Below are 22736 nucleotides of genomic sequence, written 5' to 3' on the forward strand. Positions count from 1 at the left end.
GATTCAGCATGCGTGATGCTCGGTCCATAATTTGCGACGGGATGCTGGACATTCCGAGTTTGGCTAATCGATTTTCTGATGCTGATGATCGCAACAACCATCACTGGCAAGGCTCCCGGCGACACGCCCTCTGTTTGTGCATGCTATCCCATTTTCTATTTGTCTCAGGCTCTAGAGGGGCTAGTGTCCGGCTGATCGAGGTTGCCCAAGGCTTGAGGGAGGGCAAGAGCTGTATTGCTATGACTCTGGCCGAAACGTTAATGGGCTTTGACGCCTTTTATCGCCATGAGACGACCAGATTAGCAGGAAGCCCACTACTACTACAGGTAATGTTTCCCACCCAATCTCGCATTTATATTTTGCTCACATCACTCGGCCTTCAAGCTCGGTCTTTTCTCACAAAACCCCATCCTCACTTTTCTCTCATCGTACATCTCTCTATTCTTTACTCTCTCATTTTTCATCCCTTCCCAGGTATGGTTGATGGACAAACTGCGGGTTGTGGACTCTTGCCCAGCATATTCAGCTCGCGGCTACTTCTTCCGGCACCGTCTTGTCAATGCCTTGGATGAGGGATGGTGGTTCGCTTGGATGTGCCGTTTGTCCGCAGACCGTATTGCTTGGCGGTGCCCTTGGCTGGACCTTCCGGCAATGAGTTACAATATGCCCCGGCAGACTGGGATTCAATTGGTTGGTCTCACTCACTGTGTATTCTATTTCCCATTTCGGATTCGACGCCAATTTGGCCATGATCAGACCTGCCCGCTAGAGGGGATAGAGTATCCTGCTGCATTCCCAGCCCGAGGCGCACAGCTTGCTTGGCAGGCCACCGCGTGGAGGATGAGAGATCTCCTGGCCCCCGCTCTTACTTTCAGTTGCACTTTGTCTGACGAGTGCTTCGATTGGCTTAACGAAGAAGCACAAATTGGGCCCAGCTTGGCATCAGAGGCTTCGACCAGCTCTGGGAGGTGGCGCAGGAACACCTGACTTGACTATGCCCCAGATTTATTGCTTTATTAGTACTTCCAAGTTTTCTTTATGAATGTAATAAAAAGCAACTTCAATTGTATGCAAGAGCAGGAGAACTCTGTTTTGAAATCAATGAAATTGAAAGTTGTGGTACTGAAAATTTTCCGTTTGGTCCAAAAATGGTCAAAGTTGTAAAAGATTATTTGAACGAAATCAACTTTATTAAAACTTCTCAAAAACATTTTTGATGTGGATCAGAACTGGACACGCCTGAGATTTGTCACTGAGACGCACAACCCCAGATCCCCGCAACTTGGAAAGTTGCCCCTAGTCTGAAGAGCGCCGCAGCACTGCACAGCAACAGAAAGTTGCCCCTAGTCTGAGTAGCACTGTACTGGGGATTCCAACGAATGCTGATAGACAAAGATGACTGAGATGATCAAATGGACAAAGTTGATCGGGGAAGTGTTATGGCTGAACTTCAGGATGAAGCTGCCTACGTATCCCAAGGATGGGAATCAAGCCTTACGTAGTTCCGGCTTAGGTTCGCTCGAGTATTTTCACTCTCCTTTTGCGCTCTAACTTTTGCAAAAGGCCGCCCTTTGCGGGTTTTCAGCCTTGCGAGCTCAGTTTTTATATTTTCTAATTTTTTGTGCTCTGACTTTTGCCTAGGTCGCCCTTTCGGGTTTTCGGCCTAGCGAGCCTCTCAAGGGTAGTATTTCTTCAACTTGTCCATGTTGATCGGTTGGGAGAATTCCAAGCCATCTAAGTCCATCAGAACCACAGCTCCACCTGACCAGATAGCTTTGATGATGTAGGGACCAGTCCAATTGGGTCTGAACTTGCCCCTCGGGTCGTGGATGGGAGCTCGGTTGTCCTTGAGCACTAAATTCCCGTCCTTTAGATTTCTGGACTTAACCTTCTTGTTAAAAGCCCGCGCAATTCTGCGTTGATAACTTTGGACGTGGTACAGTGCTTTCAGCCTTCTCTCGTCAAAGAGCATGAGTTCCTCAAACCTGCTCTGCTGCCAATTTGCCTCAGCTATCTGACACTCAGCCAATACCCGTAAAGACGGAACTTCAATTTCAATAGGTAGAACGGCCTCCATTCCATAAACTAAAGAATACGGAGTCGCTCCGGTAGAAGTTCTAATTGAAGTCCTGTAGCCCCACAGAGCAAACGGCAACTTATCTGGCCAATCTCGGTAGGTCTCCACCATTTTCCGCAGTATGTGCTTGATGTTCTTGTTGGCGGCCTCAACTGCTCCGTTGGTTTGCGGCCGGTACGTAGATGACTTATGAAAAGCCACGTTATACTTTTCCAACAAGTCGACCACTTCTTTCTTAAAGTGGGATCCATTATCCGAAATGATCTCGTTTGGCACCCCGTAGCGACAAATGATGTTGTTTCTGATGAACTTGGCGACGTGCGACGCCTTCAACACCGCGTATGATTGGGCCTCGACCCACTTTGTGAAATAATCTATCGCTACCAGGATATACTCATGTCCGTTCGACCCCTTCGGGGTAACAGCTCTGATCACATCAATTCCCCAGACGGAAAATGGCCACGGGGACGTCATGTTGTATAGCTTGGACGGTGGGATGTTCATACGGTTTGCATGGATCTGGCATTTGTGGCATCGCCGAACAAAGCCGATACAATCTTCCTCCATGGTTGACCAGTAGTAGCCCTGTCTGAGGATCTTTCTGGCCAGCATTACTCCATTCATGTGTGCACCGCACTCCTCTCCATGGATGGCCTCCATTAGGCGCTTCGACTCTTCAGCTTCTACACAGAGCTTATGTATTCCCAGATGACCCCTTTTGTACAGCTTACCCCCGCAGATGATGAACTGAATAACCATTCTTCTAATGGCCCTCTTATCCTTGGCACTTGCCCCTGGTGGATACGTCTCCTTTTCTAAGAAGTTCCAAATGTCGTAATACCAGGGGTTGTTGTCTTGAGCCTCATCTATGGCGGAAATCGACTCGTATGCCGGTGCAAACTTCTGATCAATGATGACTGGACGCATCCGGACTCCGGACGGGATGTCTATCATGGAAGATAGAGTTGCTAATGAATCGGCGAACCTGTTGTTCTCTCTTACTAGGTGGGTGAAATTTAATTTCTCAAACCGAGGAATTAACAAATCCAATGTTTGGTGGTAAATTATCATTCTTTCCTCTTTGACTTTCCAGTCTCCTTTTGCTTGAGACACAACAAGGTTCGAGTCCCCAATGACGTCCAACCGTCTTGCCCCTAGTTCTAGGGCTGCTTCCAGGCCAGCAATACATGCCTCATACTCTGCCTCATTGTTCGAGACTTTGAACTGGAGCTTGAATGCTAAAGCGATACGGGAATCGTCAGGCGCTATCAGCAACACCCCTATCTCATACCCATACTGGTTTGACGCTCCGTCAAAGTACATCGTCCAAGTTTCATCCTCGATGTGCAGAATGGCTTCATCTGGGAATAGGTACTCAACCGCTTCATCCCCCTCGACCGGGTGGTCGGCAAGGAACTCCGCTACCGCTCTTCCTTTCACTGACTTGCGTGTTACATACTTCAAGTCGAATTCAGAAAGCAATAGCAGCCAACGGGCTAGCCTACCCGTAAGTGCTGGTTTCTCGAAAAGATATTTGATGGGGTCCAAACGTGAAACCAACATTACAGAGTGAGCTAACAGGTAGTGCCGCAGTTTCCTGGTAGCCCATACCAAGGCCAAACAAGCCTTCTCCAGTGGTGTATAGCGGGTCTCGTAATCCAGCATCTTCTTGCTCAGATAGTAGATGGCCCTTTCCACTCTGTCCCCTGACTCTTGCGCGAGCATACAGCCCATGGTGGTCTCAGTTACCGAAAGATACAATATCAACGGTCTCCCCGGCTCTGGCGGTGACAACACGGGCGGGTTCTGTAGATACTCTTTGATCTGTTCAAAAGCTGCTTGACATCGGCCGTCCCATTGGAACTTCTTTCCTTTCTTCAGGAGACCAAAAAGTGGTTCACAAGTCAAGGTTAATTTAGAGATAAACCGTCTTATGAATTGCACTTTACCTAGAAAGCCTCGCACCTCCTTTTCAGTCCTTGGTGGTGGCATTTCTAAGATGGCCTTGATTTTGGAAGGGTCGACCTCGATGCCCTTTTGTGTAATCAGAAACCCTAGCATCTTCCATGCTGTAACACCAAAAGTACACTTCTGGGGATTCAACCGCAGTCGAAACTCTCTGATCCTTTGGAAGAATTTTTGTAAGGCGATGTTGTGGCCTTCTCTTTCTTTGGACTTGACAATCATGTCGTCCACATACACCTCGACCTCTTTATGGATCATATCATGCAACATTGTAGTTGCTGCCCGTTGATAGGTAGCTCCAGCGTTTTTCAGCCCAAATGGCATCACTCTATAACAATATGTACCCCACGGGGTAGTGAATGCAGTCTTCTCCCAGTCTTCGGGTGCCATTACTATCTGATTATAGCCTGAGAAGCCATCCATAAACGAAAGCAAGGCGTGTCCTGCCGTGAAATCTGCCAATTCATCAACGTGCGGCAAGGGAAAGTCGTCCTTCGGACTGGCCCTGTTCAAATCTCTGAAGTCTACACAGACCCGAATTCTGCCGTCCTTCTTCGGCACCGGAACAATGTTGGCCAACCAAGTCGGGTATTCAGACACCAGCAGGAAGCCTGCATCAATTTGCTTGGTGACCTCTTCCTTGATCTTAAGGGCCCAATCAGGGCGGATCCTCCTGAGCTTCTATTTGACAGGTCGGGCCTCGGGATCAAGAGGGATCCGGTGCTGTACAATCTCAGGATCGATTCCAGGCATGTCTTCGTAGGACCACGCGAAAACATCTTTGAAATTTTTTAACAAGGCGACTAAACACTCGCGTTCCTCAGAAGACAATGTGGACCCGATCTGGACCAGCCGCGGGTCCTTCTCAGTACCAACATTCACAGTAGTGATTTCATCCATTAAAGGTTTAACAAATCTTTCCTGCTCTTGATCAATTAACCGTTGCAAAACCGGAGGAATTTCTTCCCCATCGTTTTCATCAAAATTTTGAAAATCCTGATTTAAGCAATAAATCAAAGGCACAGAAAAATACTCATAAACCACATCCACGTTGTTCTCATTAAATACTTCCGAGCTGTCGGATTCCTCTGTGACAACAGACTCAAAAGAAAATGAAAATGACGACCTAGACAGGACCGTGGCATCCGGGTTATCACCCCCAGGAATACCGGACTTAGACTCAGTTGAGCTAGAACCTGATTCTGACGCACAAGATTCGGTGGAATCAGATTCCGGCTCACTACCTGACCCGGTGCTGCTAGATAAAAAGCCTTCTTCATATTGCCAGATGAGAGAAGGTGCGATGGACGCATCCAAAATAGCTGATGGTAGGCCCGCAACGGCTTCATTCCCAATCACACATACCGAGGAGCTATCCCCCAAGCACCTCTATTCGATCGGAGGATCTAAAAGCAGACACGCCAGCGCTGCCCCCATTTCGTTTTCAGCGTCCTCAGACTGCACTTCCTTACTTTGCTCAGCCTCAGCCGATAGATCTGCCTGCCCTTCGGCGATGTCATCCTCAGGTAACTGTAAATCAAAGAAGATCTCAAACCCCGGTACACACTACTTCTCCGCGTTGAGCCACGGCTCTGGGAAGCCACAGAACGGAAGTCCTCCCCCTCGCGGACGAAGCGTCCGTTTAGGGTCCCCCGAATGGGCTGGTGCATCAAGTCAAAGGGCTTCCCCATCTGTTTCGCCCTGGCCCTGCCGGCCATTTCCTTTCCTTTCCTTATCCAATCCTCTTTGGTGGGAAGGTAGCCCAAACCAAAGGTATGAGGGTTATGCGGCACTTTGGCCAATGTTGCGACACCTTTTCGGCCGCTCTTGCCTAATCCCATCCCGGGGATATGCTGGAGTTTGTTCATGAGATAAACTGCTTGGGCACTGACATATACCCCTTCATTAGCTGCTATGATGTCCTGTACAACCCGAGCCTCAGCCAAGGTAAAACCGGATATGAACACATCTTCCATACCGTGCTCAATTTCTAGAACAGGCGTGGATACTTCTGGCGGTGGATGAATTGATGAATTTCCGAAGACAATGGCTACTCCCTTCCCATAAGGGTATTTCACCACTTGATGCAGGGTAGAGGAGACTGCCTTTACCTGATGCAGCCACGGTCGCCCCAAAAGCAGGTTGAACGTTGCAGGAACCTCCAAGACATGGAAATCTATCTCGTGCTGTCCCGGCCCAACCTTTGTTTGAATCTTAACTGTTCCCATTACTTCCCGGCTTGTGTTGTCATACGCCCGAATTACCTGGGCCGTTGGTACGAAATCCGCGACTTTCAAACCAATCGCATAAGCTGTCCTTGCCGGGCAGACGTTGATGGCGGACCCTGTGTCGACAAGCACCACAGGTATCCATTTATCCTTGCACTCCACAGAGATGTAGAGTGGCTTGTTATGGTTCGCACCCTCGGGTGGCAGTTCTTTGTCAGAAAAACTCAATGCTGGGGAACTTCCTCCCGAAAAGACTAAGCCCACTAGCTGTTCGGGCGTGGTGTCTATGGACAGCTTGGCCTTGTCCATGGCTGTAAGGACGGCTTGTCTATGTACTCGAGAAGCCATAAGCAGTCCCCAGATGGAGATGTCTGCTTGTATCTTTTTCAATTGTCTCAATACGGCCTCATCTTCAGGTTGCTTTTACTTTTGCTTCTCTGCCTCCTTATCTTTTCCCGACGCTTCCGGTTGATCTAGGTGTGGAGGCTTGATGTACCGTCCACTCCTAGTCATGTGATCGACTTCGCCGATATACCAGGTATCATCTGGCTGGTTATCATCGCAATCTTCGTCCGTGTGGGCAAGACATAGATCGTCGTCTTCTCACCACATACCATCTGCAGCCGACAGGCATCTGTCTAGTTCTGGCATAACTGTCCCGATACTAGCAGTCCCTTTTATCCCTATGCTCGCAGCATTCTCCATTTCTGTACTTGTGGCAGTCTCAACCCCTACATGGCCTTTTGCCTTCCTGATCCTCTCAGAATCTTCGAATCTTCCCTGGTCTGACTGTGTCAACGCAGTAGATTGCTCAATGATCCCTGTACTCAAAATGCTCCATTCCCGAGCGAAACTCTCGACATCGGCGCTCTCCGGAGATGTATTCTGTTCTTCGACCTTCCCGGCTGTTATTGACACTTCTGCCCCTGCCGGGCCTTGTTCTAACTGAAATCCTCCTACCACATCTGGCTGATCGTCCAACCATCCCGTGGCCTCAGCCGATTCCTCATAATCGAACCAGTTGACGGTTGGGTCTTCTGGGTCTTGGTTATCTTGAAACTGGAACTTGGCAAGATCCTCTTCCACAGCTGTCAAATCATCCATTCCCAGTCCTGGACTGTCCCTTTGGATTGCACACAGCTCTCCCCCGACTAGAAATTCGACATCTGGTCTATTCTGGCCCATTGGTGAAATGTAGTCACTTGGACTATAAGCGTTCCCAACATCACTTCCAGATTCCGCAGACTCTGGCTCGACAATCTCTTTCCTGTTCTCGATGGTCACCACCACTGGCTTGGGTTGGGCTATGGAGACGTCCATCATGCACAAATCGGTGCTATCAGGAAGGAAAACCTCCGGCTTAGGCAGGTAGGAAGGTGTGATATAAATACTAGGATTGTAGGATGCGACCCCAGTGTGGATGAAATTGACTCTTTTGGGTGGTAGAACTTGGTTATGTGTGGGGAGAGGATTTGTAGTAACATTGGGTTTTTCAGGGGGTAAAATCACCCCATTATCAATGAGATCTTGGATTTCATGACGCAATCGAAAGCACAGGTCGGTGTCGTGACCGTGCTGCTGGTGGAATGCACAATACTTGGCTGGATTGTGGGTGGCGGGGAGTCTTTCGGGTAAGGGCCGCGGCTCTAGGGGCTTCAGATGCCCTTTTCTGATCAAAACCCCCAAAGCTTTGGATAGGGGCATATAAAGTGGAGCGAAGGTTCTGGTATTTCTGGGAGGGTATTTGGTTGTTTGAGGGTTGCTTCCAGACGTACCGGAGAATGGTGTGGCTGCTGTAGTTCTTGGGGAAGGGTTGGTGGTGACCATACTCACTTCAGAGGTCCTGGCAGTTGTAGCGCCACTCGGGCCTGCAGTAGTATTTCGATTGAAAGTTCTGCGGGGTTGCTCCCTGTCATTATCAATCAGGCCTTGTTTTAAGGCATCCTCGATCTGCACCCCCATTCATGTAGATCAGCAAAAGTAGGAAAGGGGATTACAATCATCTTCTGCATTAGCTTCGGCTGAAGATTGCGCACAATCATCCGAATCTGGTCCTTGTTCGTGGGTCTTAAGGTCATCATCGAAGCCTTAGCCCGCCATCTGGTTACAAATTCTGAGAAACTCTCTTTGGTTTCTTGTCTCGTTGTCTCGAGATCCCGGGTCGTGATCTCGATTTGTGTGTTATACGAGTACTGCAGGATGAAGGCCTCAGCCATCTCGTCCCAACTTCTCTTGACGTCATCTTCCAATTTTGCATACCATGCGGCCGCTACACCCGACAGGGTCCGGCCGAATAAAGACAGCTTCTGCAATCTAGTGAGGCCCATTGGCCTTAGGACGTCTGAAAATAGTCGCAGGTGTACCATGGGATCCTCAGATCCGTCAAAACGATCGATTTGTGGCATCTTAAACAGATCTGGCAGCGTCACGGCTGTATCAGTGTATCCGTCTCCAATGTCCGGAATGGACTTCGCACCCTGAGATTTCTTGAACAGCTTTTCAAGCTTGTGCATTTTCAATGCCACAGGGTCCACCTCGGACTCGAAGGGAGAATCCGATAGATTGATAGGAGTGGGTGCCTTGGATTACTGAAGCAGAATCGGGGGTGGAGCTGGCCCCATTGGGATGTCCGTATCTTCTTGGACGTTCCGGGCGTTTGGAGTCTCTTCGGGTATCGGAACCCTTAGTGGGGGAGGGACTTGCTGTGATGCGGACGTTCCAGTTTGCTGCTGCAATCTCACAATTAAATCAGCTTGCTCACCCATAACTGTGGCTTGTTGTTTCGTGAATTCTGCCTGTCGGACAGCATCCTGCTGCATCATTTTCATGCTTTCCTGAAGTTGGCGTACTATCTCCTCTAAGCTAGCCATACTATTCTGCCCTGGTTGAATTACTGGTATGCGTTCCCTCTCTGCAGGTGAAACAGGACCCTGATCCCTACTGAACTTAGGTGGGGTAGATAAGGCCCTCTGAATTGACTGTTGAACCGATGCCTTCTGCCTAGTTGCCTTCCGTTTAGTGACCGGGGGTAGAGAATGGTACACCGGTTGCCCTGCTATCAGATCCTCAGATCGATGGAGTCGGCGACCTCTGACCCAGAGTGCTTGGGGGATGTCTACCGGGTTCGAAGCAATGATGCTAAACTACCTAGCAAAAAGATAAATAAAGCAGTAAATAAACAAGCAATCGGACGGCATAACTGCTTAAAATAAACACATACAACATGCAGTTGGGCATTCACAATGCACAGTTCGATAAGCCGAACACACTGTTCCCCGATACTGACCACTGTTTCCCGAAATCTCTGTTCCCAAAACTGAACCCTGATATCCGCGGATAACTGATTCTCATAAACTGATGCTGATACCCTCAGGCCTAATACTCAATCTTGCAAACTGATATGCACGTTCCTGTAGAGCAACACTCTAAATGCACATAGTAGGTAAAGAGAGCCAAAAACACCCCTATGTTGGGATAGGGTTTCCCTGTCCTATTTTGTCAGGAGCTAGGGTTTCACTACGCACGCAGCGGTTCTCAAACAACCTAACATCGGGTAAGCAGCCTGTCCTAATTTGGAATGGTCACTATGGATCCGAAAATGTACTAGGTCGAGTGGTCAAAAAGGGTGCCTCGGTAAAACCGGGGTTTGTGTTCCCATACTGTCAGAGCCCATAGCCGGTCAGCCTTATGGTCATGCCTTGACAAGACAAGCCTCCGGCAAACCGTTCAGGAATGGCAGATGGCAAACACGGTGTTCCTAGGCGCACCAATGCACATGCAATGCAAAGAAACACATAAGTGAAATCAAAACAGGATATCACGAGTTCGAGTCAAGCTCTCTAAAATTCCCCAGCAGAGTCGCCAGAAACTGTAGCAAGCCCGCGAGGGACCCCGCTACAGGTCGGACTCAATTTGTATCACGGTTCTAAATCTGAACCAAAGAGTCCAAATCCGGCAAATCGTTTTGAGAAAACAAATTTTGAAAGAAGTGCCAAACATGGACTGCTTTGCCAGATACAGAGTCGCCACCTAAATATTTTATTAAGGGAAAATTTAGGAAACCCTGACTCAGTGCCGAAGGCCACATGTCCGTCATCACCGGAGTTGTCTCGGCTCGGGAGCTTGGGTACGATCGGGGAAGGTCAGCTATGAGCACCCCCTTTCGTCCGGTCCGAAGACCGGCCTCTACTAACCGTGATATTCTGTTTTGAAAACGTTTATGTGTTCTTATTCCGGTTATTGGCTTAGAATTACTATATTGTGCGCAGCAAACAAGTATAGACTAGATTGTCTAATTTGGGAATAAACATTGCATATCCGTTTGCGTTGGAAATACTTTGGATTTTGCTACTCGCAAGTAGGCTAAAACACGGATTTCGATGAATTTTTCCAACTCAGACTATCCAACCTTCACCCACAGGCATTCAAACAGTTTAGCACATAAGCATTTAGCCGCATGGCAAACATACTGTCATGTTAACATTCACACACATGCGAGATGCTAAAGCATAAATACTTACATCGTACTCCGTGCCAAAACAGTAAACTAGTTAGCAAATATGCGTGTCCTAGTTCATGTTAAATTTCCTAATACAACACATACAGGATGCAATTTAGATAGGCTCGGTTAACCTAAGCATGACATATGTAATGCGATCAATTATCACATATTCGATTTGTAAATTGAAGTACAAATGCAGTTAGCGTGATGTACCGAGCCTAATGCATGCAGTACAAATGCATGAATGCACGCATGCATAGCATAAGGTATGCTAAATTAAACATGCCCTAATCTACCATCATAAGCAGGAAAATAAAAGGGAAGAAAGACGTGAGGTTGGAAGACATACACACACTCACACACACTTATTACAGATTTGCCCTCACTCAGAGGGCCCAAATAAATATTACAGTCCCAAATAATAAACAAATAAAATTATTACAGAATTTCTAATTAATTAAAAAAAAGATGCAAAAGAAAGAAGAGGGTGGCCACAGCCTTTGCCTCGGGATGCGCAGATCATGCATGCTCGGTCCGCCTTGCCCGAAAACTCGCTGCCATAGCATTGCTGCCTCTGTTTACACTGCCCTGTCTCTCTGAAAATTGCCAAAGTCCTGGAGCAGGTTCTTCACACATTGCAGAGCACCACCGGCCAGACAGAATTCCAACAGGCACTCCAGAATTTCCATCGGCTGTTGAATTGATAATCGGCACTTAAAATATTGCCGGCCGGCGCTAAATTCTGCCGGTCGGCAGAAACTTCCTGCCGAGACAGTTTTGACAGCAAACAGAGAATAGACAGTGCATGGCATGGGGTTTTCAGGCACATGTAAGCATGGTCATATTTCCTATCATGCTTTGAACTCAAGGAAGCATTCCCTCGATCCCCGAACCATCAATGGTGCATGGTGGCTCAAAGAATCAAATTTGCCATTTGATATAAAGATGCATGCAACAAACAAAATGAGAACCGAAGCCTTATCAAGTTGGAGTCAAAGGCCCCGGTGACCGGGAATCGAGGCACATTAAATCACTTGAAGTATGAATGTTCCTTGATTCCCACACTTGGTTTGACACCCCAAACCAAGTAAATGCAATGCATGTTATGCAAACATGGCTCAAAATGCAACATGATACCAAGATGCAAGGCACAACAAGTACTATGCAACCAACATGACAAATGTGTAATGCCAAGCATACAAGGTGCAAATGTGATGCAAACATGGACCAATTTGGGAATGGGATTAACATGCTACGAGGCTTAATGAAGCAACCATGCAACAAACATGGAACAAGCATGCAATGGGGCCTTAAGCCATAAAGGGACAGACCTTAATCCGCCCCAAAACAGTGGCCAAAAGATGTCTAAAAGGTGGACCAATACTCATGCTAACAAGCAAACTAATGGTCCTAAGGTTAAGGCACAAAAAGGAGACATTTTACCCCCACCAACATGACCTCTCATGGCATGATTAAAACAAGTAAAAACAGAATTTTACAGACCAAGATAGGACTCCAAACCCTCCTAATATGGCAGCTAAGGTGACTCCCAAGAGGCATGTGCACCAAGGCTCATTCCTAGGCATAAGAGGGTACACCCTCAAGGCATAAAAGAGGTCATGCATGCACACATACAAACATGATTCTTGGACTAAAATGTGGTCTTAAATGATGTTAAATCATGAGGATGATCATAACCATGCATGCTAGAGGTCAACATGGTCAAAGCTTTCAAGCCAAAATACATAGCACCCATAACAAACATGTCAAGCATGACCAAATGGATAACCAACAGACTTTAAGCATGGAAAAACAATACTAAAAGCTTCATGGAACTAAGCCAACACACGCAAGAATCATGGCCTAATCATGAGATGCAATTCTAAGCAAAATGGAGCAATACAAAGCAAGTACTACAAGCATACAAGGAGGCACAAATCCGGCCAAAAACAGAGATTACATATGACCTAAAACATCTAAAAAACTTCTGAAATGAGGCCAAGAATGATCAAGCACACATGCTACCCTTTTAAGCCAAAAAGTAAGGAAACAAAACAATGAAGGGAGAGGGGTGTCCCTCCCCTATGCAAGACTTCAAACCACCTTTTTTAACACTAAAAATCAATTGGTTTTTAGTGGTGAAAGGACCAAAACACTGAAGTGAACAAAGCCTTACCAAAGAGGCACCAAAATGGACCAAGCAAGGCCTAGAAGGGTGAGTTTGCACTCAAACCACAAAACGACCTTAATGAAAGTTCTAAAGCATGAAAATACAAGCCCTTTTTATGTTATACACAAAATCTAAAACAGCAAGCAAGATAGGTAAAAAACTATTGCAAGTTTGGGGAATATAAAGCAAGATGCTCACCCTTGAAGAACCCTTGAAGAACAAATGGTCTAGCCCTCTTCTTTTGATCAAAACCAGCCCAAAAACTCAAGAATCAACCTTCCAAGTCCCTCAATCTCGGAGCAAGGTGTAATAGTGTGTGTAATGGTGCAAAAGTAAGGTAAAAACACACTTTTGGGCCAAAAATCACACACAAAGGAGGAGAGAGAGGGAGATATAGAGATAGGATATATCTATATCTCTAAGCCCTGGTTTTTGCTCCTAACTTTCTAACCTAGATCAAAGAGGAAGGCCCTTCCTCTTATAAGAGTCCCTCTTGCAAAGCTTATACAACAAGCTTGCTTAGAGGGAGATCCCTCCATACACGTGTATGGAGGGAGGCAGAGTTGGTGCCAGCTATCACAGCTGGCACAAAATATCTCCATAAAGTAGATGAACAGTGGTCGGCTGCCCAGAAAAGTCATTTCGACAAAAAAAAGTGCCGACCGGCAACAAACTATGCCGACCGGCAATAAAATGTGCCGACTGGCAACAAAAGGTGCCGATGGAAGCAAAAGACCAGCCGGTGGCCTCTAGCCACTGCCGGTGGTTTGTGGGGATGCCTCACAAGGCATTCCCTGCCCTTCCGTGGCAAAACATAAGTGTTCGGTGTGAAACCAGACACTTAACGGTCGAATTCGGAGATTCTGAGGTAAGGCGCGCAGCCGAGACCTCCGGGAACTCCAAACAAACACGAATATGGATGATCACCGAGTGTTCAAATGGTGACGTCCAAGTCTTGAGGATGGTCAAAAATGGGGTGTTTACAGCCATACCATGTGCTAATGCTACTAAACAAAAAGAAACTAAGCAAAAATTCAAAAAATCAGCGCCAACTGTCTCAGGCTCGAGAGGCCCTCTTTGTCCTCTTCCTCAAAGGAAAGGACTCTAGGGCACTATCTCCATCAGCACCGCTGTCTGAATTAGTCTCTGAGCAAGAACCAGAGCTGGCATCGTCTCCATTCTCTGCTCCAGAACCCTCCTCAGCATCGTCGCCTCCGCTCTTAGAACCCAAGCCGGTATCATCATCTCCACTCTCGGATGACTCAGAATGCTGACTCACTACCTCCACAAAGTCAGTGGTCTCAACATCATCGTCGTGCAAGATAGGCACTGAAGGACTGCTCCAACCTTAGGCACCCATGTCTCTACCTCTCTCCCCTACTATTAGAGGAGGTACTGTCGGTGCTGGTGCTGTTACTGTCGTCGGTGCACTCGGTATAGCTGGGATCTGAAAAGACAGTTGTCACGTACCAGTTGCAGTGTGTGTATCAGATGCAAGTATAGTATACGGAGTGAGTGTATATTGAAGTCAGATATAGTGTGTGAGTACAGTGTGTGAATGCAGTATGTTAGATGCAGTTTGGGGAGACTGTAGTTGAAATGTTGGTGCATTAGTGGAAATTAGATGTCATAAAGTGCAAACTGAAGTAAATTAGCAGGACACTGTGGAGATTCAGCGGTGTCTCCCTCCTCTGTATCATGCCCATCGAAGATCCTATAAACTCGAGAGCGCTCTCTATGTACTCAATGGATGCCTGCAAATGCATTTGGATGATCAATGTTTATAATAAATATATCTAAAAGGAAATGTGGGGTGTAAATAGTAAAGAGTGGTCCATACCTTAGTCGTGCCTCGAACCCCGACAAGGTCGTGCCCAGCTGCTACAGGCTCAATTGACACCTGGTAAGCATCCCCAGTATGCTACCAGCATGTCAGCGCGGTGGGAAGCTCGGGCCAACCGATCCTCTGCCTCGCCCAGGGAGCCCCTCTAGCACGAGCCTAGTCGTCCTTGTCACTCTAGGCGTCTCTCTCGCCGCAGGAGCTCTCGCCTTCTCGCCTCCGCCAGCGCCTGTCAAGGGTCGTAAGAGATGCGTTTGGATGAAGGTCGCGTAGTCGCCAACTACTCTAAAATAATCAGCATCCAAGCCCACCATAAAATAAGTAACTATATCTATGGATAGGCTGTCTGCTAATCTCATGAACTCTGGAGGAGGCATCGGAATGATCGGGTCTAGTAGGCCCATCGTCTATCGAATGAACTGCTCACTCAAGAACCAAGCCCGGTGAACTGGGCCCTCAAGTAGAATGCAGAAGCGAGAAGTGGCCCAGGCCCCGACGTATTGGTCCTAAATCCCAGCCAGCATCATGGCCCAGAGCTGCCATGTAATCTGCAAACAAAGAGTGTACAGATTGTTAGTTGCTGTCAGTTGCTAAATGTGAATAAGAACAGGTTTAAAGCAAAAATGATTGTGTTTTGGGTTACCTCATGAGCAGCCACAGTGTCAAAGTAATGGTGAAAAAATGTGAAGGTCTCACAAGTCCTATGCTTGTGCCGGCCGTCATACCTCTGTGAGTAAGGGACTGCCAGTAGGAGCTCCCCTATGGGCTCTGGGGCCAAAGCGGGAAAATAAGCATAAACCCACAACTGCGAGGAAAATGTAGTGATATGTGATCAACAATGTATGAGCAAATGCAGAAAGTACAAAGCAGAAAGCACAAAGTGTGAACAGATGCAGAAAGTGCAAAGCAGAAAGCACAAAGCCTGAACAGATGCAGAAAGTGCAAAATAGAAAGCACAGGTGTTGAACATATATAAAGTAGAAAATGTAGAGCAAAAAATGTAAAGTGCAAAGAAGGAATTGAGATGCATTCCTCCCAGGCTCGCCAGTGCCTTCGATCAAGTCTCCCCTCAAACGGGAGGTAGAACTCATGTATCCATATAGGGTGGCGATGCCAGCTCTGCCCTAGTCATAGAAGTGCACCCGAGGAAAGGTCACCAGGGCACTCAGCGGATATAAGCCTATGGTGTTCCACCTGTCAAAAAACAAGGTGGTACCGAAGATGAACATCAGAAAGCCTCTGGCATACTGCTCCCTCTCCTCTACCATCTCGGCCTTGCTCCCTCTGAACTGCTCGGCAAACCAGGTATATCTAACTATGCCTACCAGGTACAAGGGTAGACGAGCTCTCAGCAGCTCAGCCTAGGCCACCTCTCACTCTCCCATGTATGAATCGAAAGGGATCGGATCACCCTTTACTCCTAAGCCCGTGATCTTGGCCAAGTCATAGGGAGTCATCGTAATCTCCCCAATAGAGTAGAAGTGGAAGGAGTTGGCGGTGTCCTACCACTTCTCCATAAGTGCTCCCAGAAGTGGACGGCTAGCAATAACCCGTGTCAGGCAAGAGCAGAATAGGCCAAAGCCAGTCTCATCCACAATGTTACGAACTCCTGCAGGGAGCTCATCATACCAATCTTGTGCGGTCGTAGCTCTGTACACTCTGAAGGCGCGAGACTCCTCTGTGGCAAAGTGCAGCCAGATATAAGGCAGTGATAAAAGTACAGTCACATATAAGGCAATGCCGAAGTACAGTAAGAAAATGTAGTGTAAGAAATTCAAGTAAAGACAGACATGAATGCATGAAAATAGAGCTCATACCTCAACAACAATGGATGAAAGGTGAGAAGTCTGCTCCCTCAATAGGAGATCCTCCGGTACACCGAGAATAAAGTTGCTAAAGCGCCTGATGCCTCCGGGTGGCAGGATACGTGTACGGGGATGGTATCTCTCTGGATCGAAAGGTTGTACCCTCAACGGTAGCAGCTCTGGCTCGAGCTCGGGCTCAAACTCCGCCTCGATGTCAGCCTCGACGCCCCCAGCTACCTTGCCAGCGTCAGCAACGATCGACTTATCCTCCTCAGGAATAGGTAGAAATGTGGGGGGAACCTCTGGTTGGGCCCTATCATGTGGTGAATCGTCTGCCATCTGGAAAATGGGTGAAAATGGGTGAAAAATGAAGAAAAATGGGTAAACTTGAAAAAAGTCAACCCTAGGAGAGAGAAAATGAAAGAAAAAGTCAAAACCGGGAAAAGTTCACCAAACCCAAGAGAAACTTGAGGGGAACAAGCCTAGAAGGGTAAAAATGAGAAAAAAAAGTGTCGAAATCAAATTTTGATCAGTTCAAAAGGAAGAGCATTAAGAGGGTTTAGCGAATAAAGTTTGCATGAGGCATTGGAAAATGCATAAAAAGCTCAAATCTAGAGAGGGAAAGCACCTAGAGAGAGAGAGAGAGAGAGAGCAATTTCGGATGTGTGGTAGTGAGGAAATGAAGGGCCTTCTTCTATACTTAAAGACCAGAGCTAAAAAGACCGAAAAATCCCCACACTACCATCGGTGGCCAGCAGGGGGCCAACAAGGCTAATTGGTGGCCGGCAGGCGGCCAGCCAATGGCCAGCAAGGCTGTATAGTGGCTGGCGGGTAGGTAGTCGGCCAATGGCCGGGGGCCTCCCTTTGAGTCCTGATGCTATTTTATGTCTTTGTTTCCCAAGAGTTGCAAGGAAAGTTCACTGTTGGGTCCAGATTGTCTCTACGGAACCCCAAAATTGTGTTTTTAGCACACGATGTTCATCACTTGTCAACACGAATGAGGTGTATCCTTTTTTAATCATATTTCCTCCGAGAGGTAAATTAGAAGGTCCCATCAAATGTTGCTTTCATTCGCTTTATGCCTTTGCTTTCTTCTCATTCTCTTATTACATAGAATGTGCATTTCAGATATATCATTGCATAAAATATGTATTACATACGTTGCATGTGTATTTTACATCGCATAGAACATGCTGTCAATCATGCATAGAATAGGCTTTTGTATCTTGCGTGGAACATGCCTTCACTTAAACTTCATATCTCGGTTGTTTATCTTGCATAGAATATGCATTGTCACTATATCACACATTGTTCATGTTAGTTATGCTTTCACAAATAGGAATTTTTTCTTTCTTTCTTCCTTTGTCAACACAAACAAACGATATTGTATGTACGGTTCATTCGAAGGAATTTAAAATAAGTCTTTGTGTATCTATCGCACTTCTTCACTTTGTGCATCTATGGCATTTGTCCATCATGCATATCTATCGCATTGTTTGGCACTTTTTGCCTCTTTCTCGTTCATCTCGAGATATGCGAGGCACATGCCTGCACGGTTTTATCTCAGGCTGCGCATCAGGCGGGTTTCATCTTGGGACGTGCAAAGCACGTGCCCAAGCGGTTTTATCTTAGAACGTGTGGCGTGTGGTCCTGGGCCAGTTTCTTCTCGGGATGTGGGAAGCACGCGCCCAAGCAGGTTTATCTCAAGACGCGTGACACGCGGCCCTAGGCGGGTTTCATCTCAGGACATGCGAAGCACGCGCCCAAGCGGTTTTATCTCAAGACGTGTGACGCGTGGTCCTGGGCGGATTTCATCTTGGGACGTAAGAAGCACGGGCCCGAGCGGTTTTCATGTTGTATCTCAAGGCACATGAAATGTGGTCCCAAGCGAGTTTTCTTGTTTCTCGAGATGCGTGAAACGCGGACCCGAGCGGGTTCTCTTGTTTCTCAGGACGTGTGAAACACGACCCCGAGCGGTTTTTGATTTTCGTTTTGTCAGGGTGTGTGAAACGCAACCCTGAGCGGTGTTTTCTTTCCTCGTCTCTTATTTTGACGTAGTTAGAGTGCGGTTTTATCTTCTTTTTACTTGAAGGTACTCATTCATGTGTTGTTATCTTTCTTATTGTATTCATTCTTGCTTATCGCATTTATTATTGCCTATTGCATCATCTCGTATGATCATGAGTTTTCAACATAGCCGGTCTCGCATGGTGAGTGAGTCCAGCTTTCAAAGTTTTTGTGCATATCATTTGTATTTTGCCACAGAACTACATTGGTTTGATTCCTTGCAAAGGGATAAGTAGGCAGCCTGTGGGCATAACCATTTCTTTCTGTCTTGATTGTTTGTCCAAGTCTCACGGCCTTGTCAAAATGGGTCATCTTCAGGCTTTGACATTTATTCACGTCATTTCATGACTCCAAGCTCTGTTAAAGAGGGCAACTATAGACACTCCATTTTTTACAAGCCTTACGACTTGGATGTCCTCACATACACACCCGATGATGAACGTATTTGCTTCCCAAGTGCTCGAAGTCCTCAGCGAAATGCCACAACTTTGAGCATTTCAAATCCTATGCCTTTGTTGTCCCAGTTTTGGACCAAGCCTAGCTTTTCAAGCATACAGCCTGTGGTGGCCTACTGGCCATCCCTTTTGGGCTGCCGGCCATCACTTTTTGGCTGTCGGCCATTGATGTGGCTTGCCAACTACTAGTGTATTTTGCCGATATTTTATGCCAGATGTGCCATCTGTTTGCATAGATGCATGCATCTATGCCCACGTATAGGGCTGGATCTCCTTGAGGGAATTTCATGTTTTCTATATATAAGTGGTCCCTCTCATGTTTGAAGGTTAGAAAATTTTGAGATAAAAAATTTCCCTCTCTCTAGCAAATTTCTACATTTTTGCCTATAATTCCTTAACCTTTGCCTATACACCCTTAACCGAATCATCTCATCTTTGAGCTGAGGTACTTTTGAGCTTGGTTTGAGCTCTAGAGGGTGTGTTTACTTGGTTTTGTTGCTTGGAATTGCTCTTCTATTCAAACGGTATAAGGCTTTGCTCGTAGCTTTGATTTATTTGCTATTATTCCTACTATTTTTCCATTGTTTTAGGGGTTGTCAAAACTTTGTGTTTTTGGGCTGAAGTTTGGGTTTAAGGCCATTAAACGTTGACGGGTTGATAGCCTTTCTTTATACCTTGTTTTGGATGCTTTTTCCCTTGTCTTGCTTACTGGCATGTTAATCTAGCTATTTTTAGCTCATGTCCAGCATGTTTGAGGACTTACTTTAGACTATTTTAGCACTATTTTTGGGTTGTTAGTTGCATTTGTGCTTTCCTTTGCATGCTTATAATGTAATTGTCTTCATGAGTTTGGTGTTTTAGGCCTTAGCACCATCTCATTTGAGGGGATAGAATTTATTTATGCTTTTCTCACTCATTTTCAGCCCCTAATCATCTCTGCAATCTGTCTCCTTTCCAGGCTTTTGCTTTGCTTCGAAAGTAGTTCAAACAATTGGGTTATTTATAGCATGAGATTGAGATGTTATGCTTAATGGTTTAATCCCACAAGGGGTTCATTACCAACGGCATGATGTCTCTTTCATGCCTAAAATAACTATTAGTTTGAGCCTTCTTTCTATTTAGAGGAATAAAACTCACCATTGGACTTAGCTGATTAAAGAATGGTTGGTAAACTAAAATGAGTAACTAAAATTACGACTAAAAATGGTGGAAGATAATAATTGGTTGTGTTCAATCAGATGTTAATTGAATACATGGAAGCTTGAACCATTTCATACACATTAGTGATGAAATGATTCAAGGCTCCAAGGTCACCACTTCCCTTGACCATCGATGATAGGGAAGTGTTCTTTAGAGTCTTTTTTTGTTACATTCATTGGAATTGCACTCTTTGATTCACAAGCCATCGTGCAATGAAATAGCTTGAGTTGGTGGTTTTGTGGCTTAAGTTCACCACTCCTTGGATTTGCTCATGAAAATGAGGGGTGAGTTGTGCATACAACCATTGAAAATACCCTGTATATGCTCTGTTTGTCCTCTGTTGCAGCAAGGAGAGCTGAGCAACTGTGGCCGGCAGGCTACTTTCCATGGCTGGCAGGTGGCCGGCAGACCACCTTTGATAGCCGACTGGCCATCACTGGTGGCCAACAGTCCTCATCACAGGCCAGCCGACCGACCACTGGTGCAAATTTCAACAGTGAGTTTGTAAGGTATAGTAGAGTGAGCAGTAGTGTTGGTGTTCAACTGTGCAAAAAGAGGCATTCAGAAGCAAAACTAGGTCTTTTCGGGTGGAAACCGAAAATGCGCATGAACATCCCTCATTTCCCTAGGCATAGTAGTTAGTTGTTTAGTTTAATTACTTATTTTAATTGCACTTGTGTTGTAATTTTTTAATGAGTTAACTGGTTAGTTAATTCAAGTGTTGTAATAACTAGTTAAGTAGCTTAGCTAGATTCTTCGTTTTGGTGTATAATTGTTACCTTAATTAGCTTTGGCTCTAATTAGTTAGTTAATTAGCTAGTTTATTCATTCGGACTCTCCTTCGTGAGAGCGCAATGTTGTAATAATGTGTATGTCTTCCAACCCCATGTCTTTCTCCCTTTTATTTAACTGCTTATGACGGTTAGTTTAGGGACATCATGTTTCAATTAGCATTCTTCATTTTTGCATCCACCTGTATTAATTGCATGCACCGAGGCCCAGTTCATCATTCCAACTGCATGGTCATTTCAATTCTTCTTTGAATATGTGCTTTAGATCATATGTTATCAAATTGTTTCACATGCCATGTTTAGTAGCCGAGCCTAATTAGATCGCATATTGCATGTGTTGCATTAGTTATATTGCACAGTTAGGAATCATGCATTTTTTTCTAATTCTTTTGTTCATTTTGGCTTGGAGTACTAGGTGAGCCTTTACTCGCTTTAACATATTGCATGAGTGTTGATGTTGCCATGTCTAGCATGCTTGCCATGAGGCTAAATGCTTATGTGCTATAACTGCTTGAATGTCTGTGGATGAAGGCTTATTGCTTGAATTGGAATAATTTTAGTAATGTTTATATGCGATCACTTTTTCAAGTGATACATATTCAAAACAATTTCCAAAACAAACATGACTTGAAGTACTCCAATTCTTGCAAAGTTAGTCTATACTTGTGTGTTTGCATCACATAGTAATGCTAGCCTAATAAATCGAAATAAGAACATATAATGTACATAAAAATCCTATCATGATTAGTAGAGGCCGATCTTTGATCGGGCGAGCGGGGGTGCTCTAATGTATTCACGACTTTCCCCTCTCGCACCTAAATTCCCGAGTCGAGGCAATCTTGGTGATGACAGGCACGTGGCCTTTGGCACGAGTCATGGCTTTCCTAAATTTCTCCAAAACAAAATATTTAGGTGACGACTCTGTATCTGGCAAAGCAGTCCATTTTTGGCATTTTTTATTCAAAATCGATTTTCAAAAAGATTTTTCGGATTTGGACTCTTTGGTGATTATCTATTTTGCATTGCACTTGTGGACCATTGCACTTGTGGGATCAGATTCAGAACCGCGGGAGTCAAAACTGTAGGGCTTATTTTCGAACTTCTGAAAGAGGGCACGAAAAAGGCGACCTACAAGAGGTAAAAAACTCTACTTTCATGTATTTCTATCTTTCCTTGAATTACATTTCTTACATTGCCTTTATTCTGAATGCTCATTTATCACTGTCTTTCATCTAATTCATTCTTCTTTGTCATAGGGAGACTCCCGTGCCTACAGGGGGTATGGAGCGGTGACGACTAGGGACTAGTACTACGAGCTCCCCGTGGGGGTCCGCGATATTATTGACGAGGCTGGTTTCAACCTTTTCTGCTCCGAACTTTCACTCATCATAGCGAGTCGGCCCCTCATCACAGCATTGGTGGAGAGGTGGTAGGACACCACCGATTCTTTCCATTTCTCTTCTGCTGGGGAGATGACGATAACTTCCTACGACTTCTCCATGCTGACAGGCTTAGGAGTAGGGGGTGATCCGATCCCCTTCGACACAGACATGGACAAGTGGGAGGCAACTTGGATCTTCCTACTTGGAGTGCGCCCACCTGTATCCAGACCAGCAATGGTGCGGTATAGCTGGTTT

Source organism: Camellia sinensis, chromosome 1 (assembly GCF_055761805.1).
Source record: "Camellia sinensis isolate YWXY chromosome 1, ASM5576180v1, whole genome shotgun sequence".
Classification (NCBI taxonomy): domain Eukaryota; kingdom Viridiplantae; phylum Streptophyta; class Magnoliopsida; order Ericales; family Theaceae; genus Camellia; species Camellia sinensis.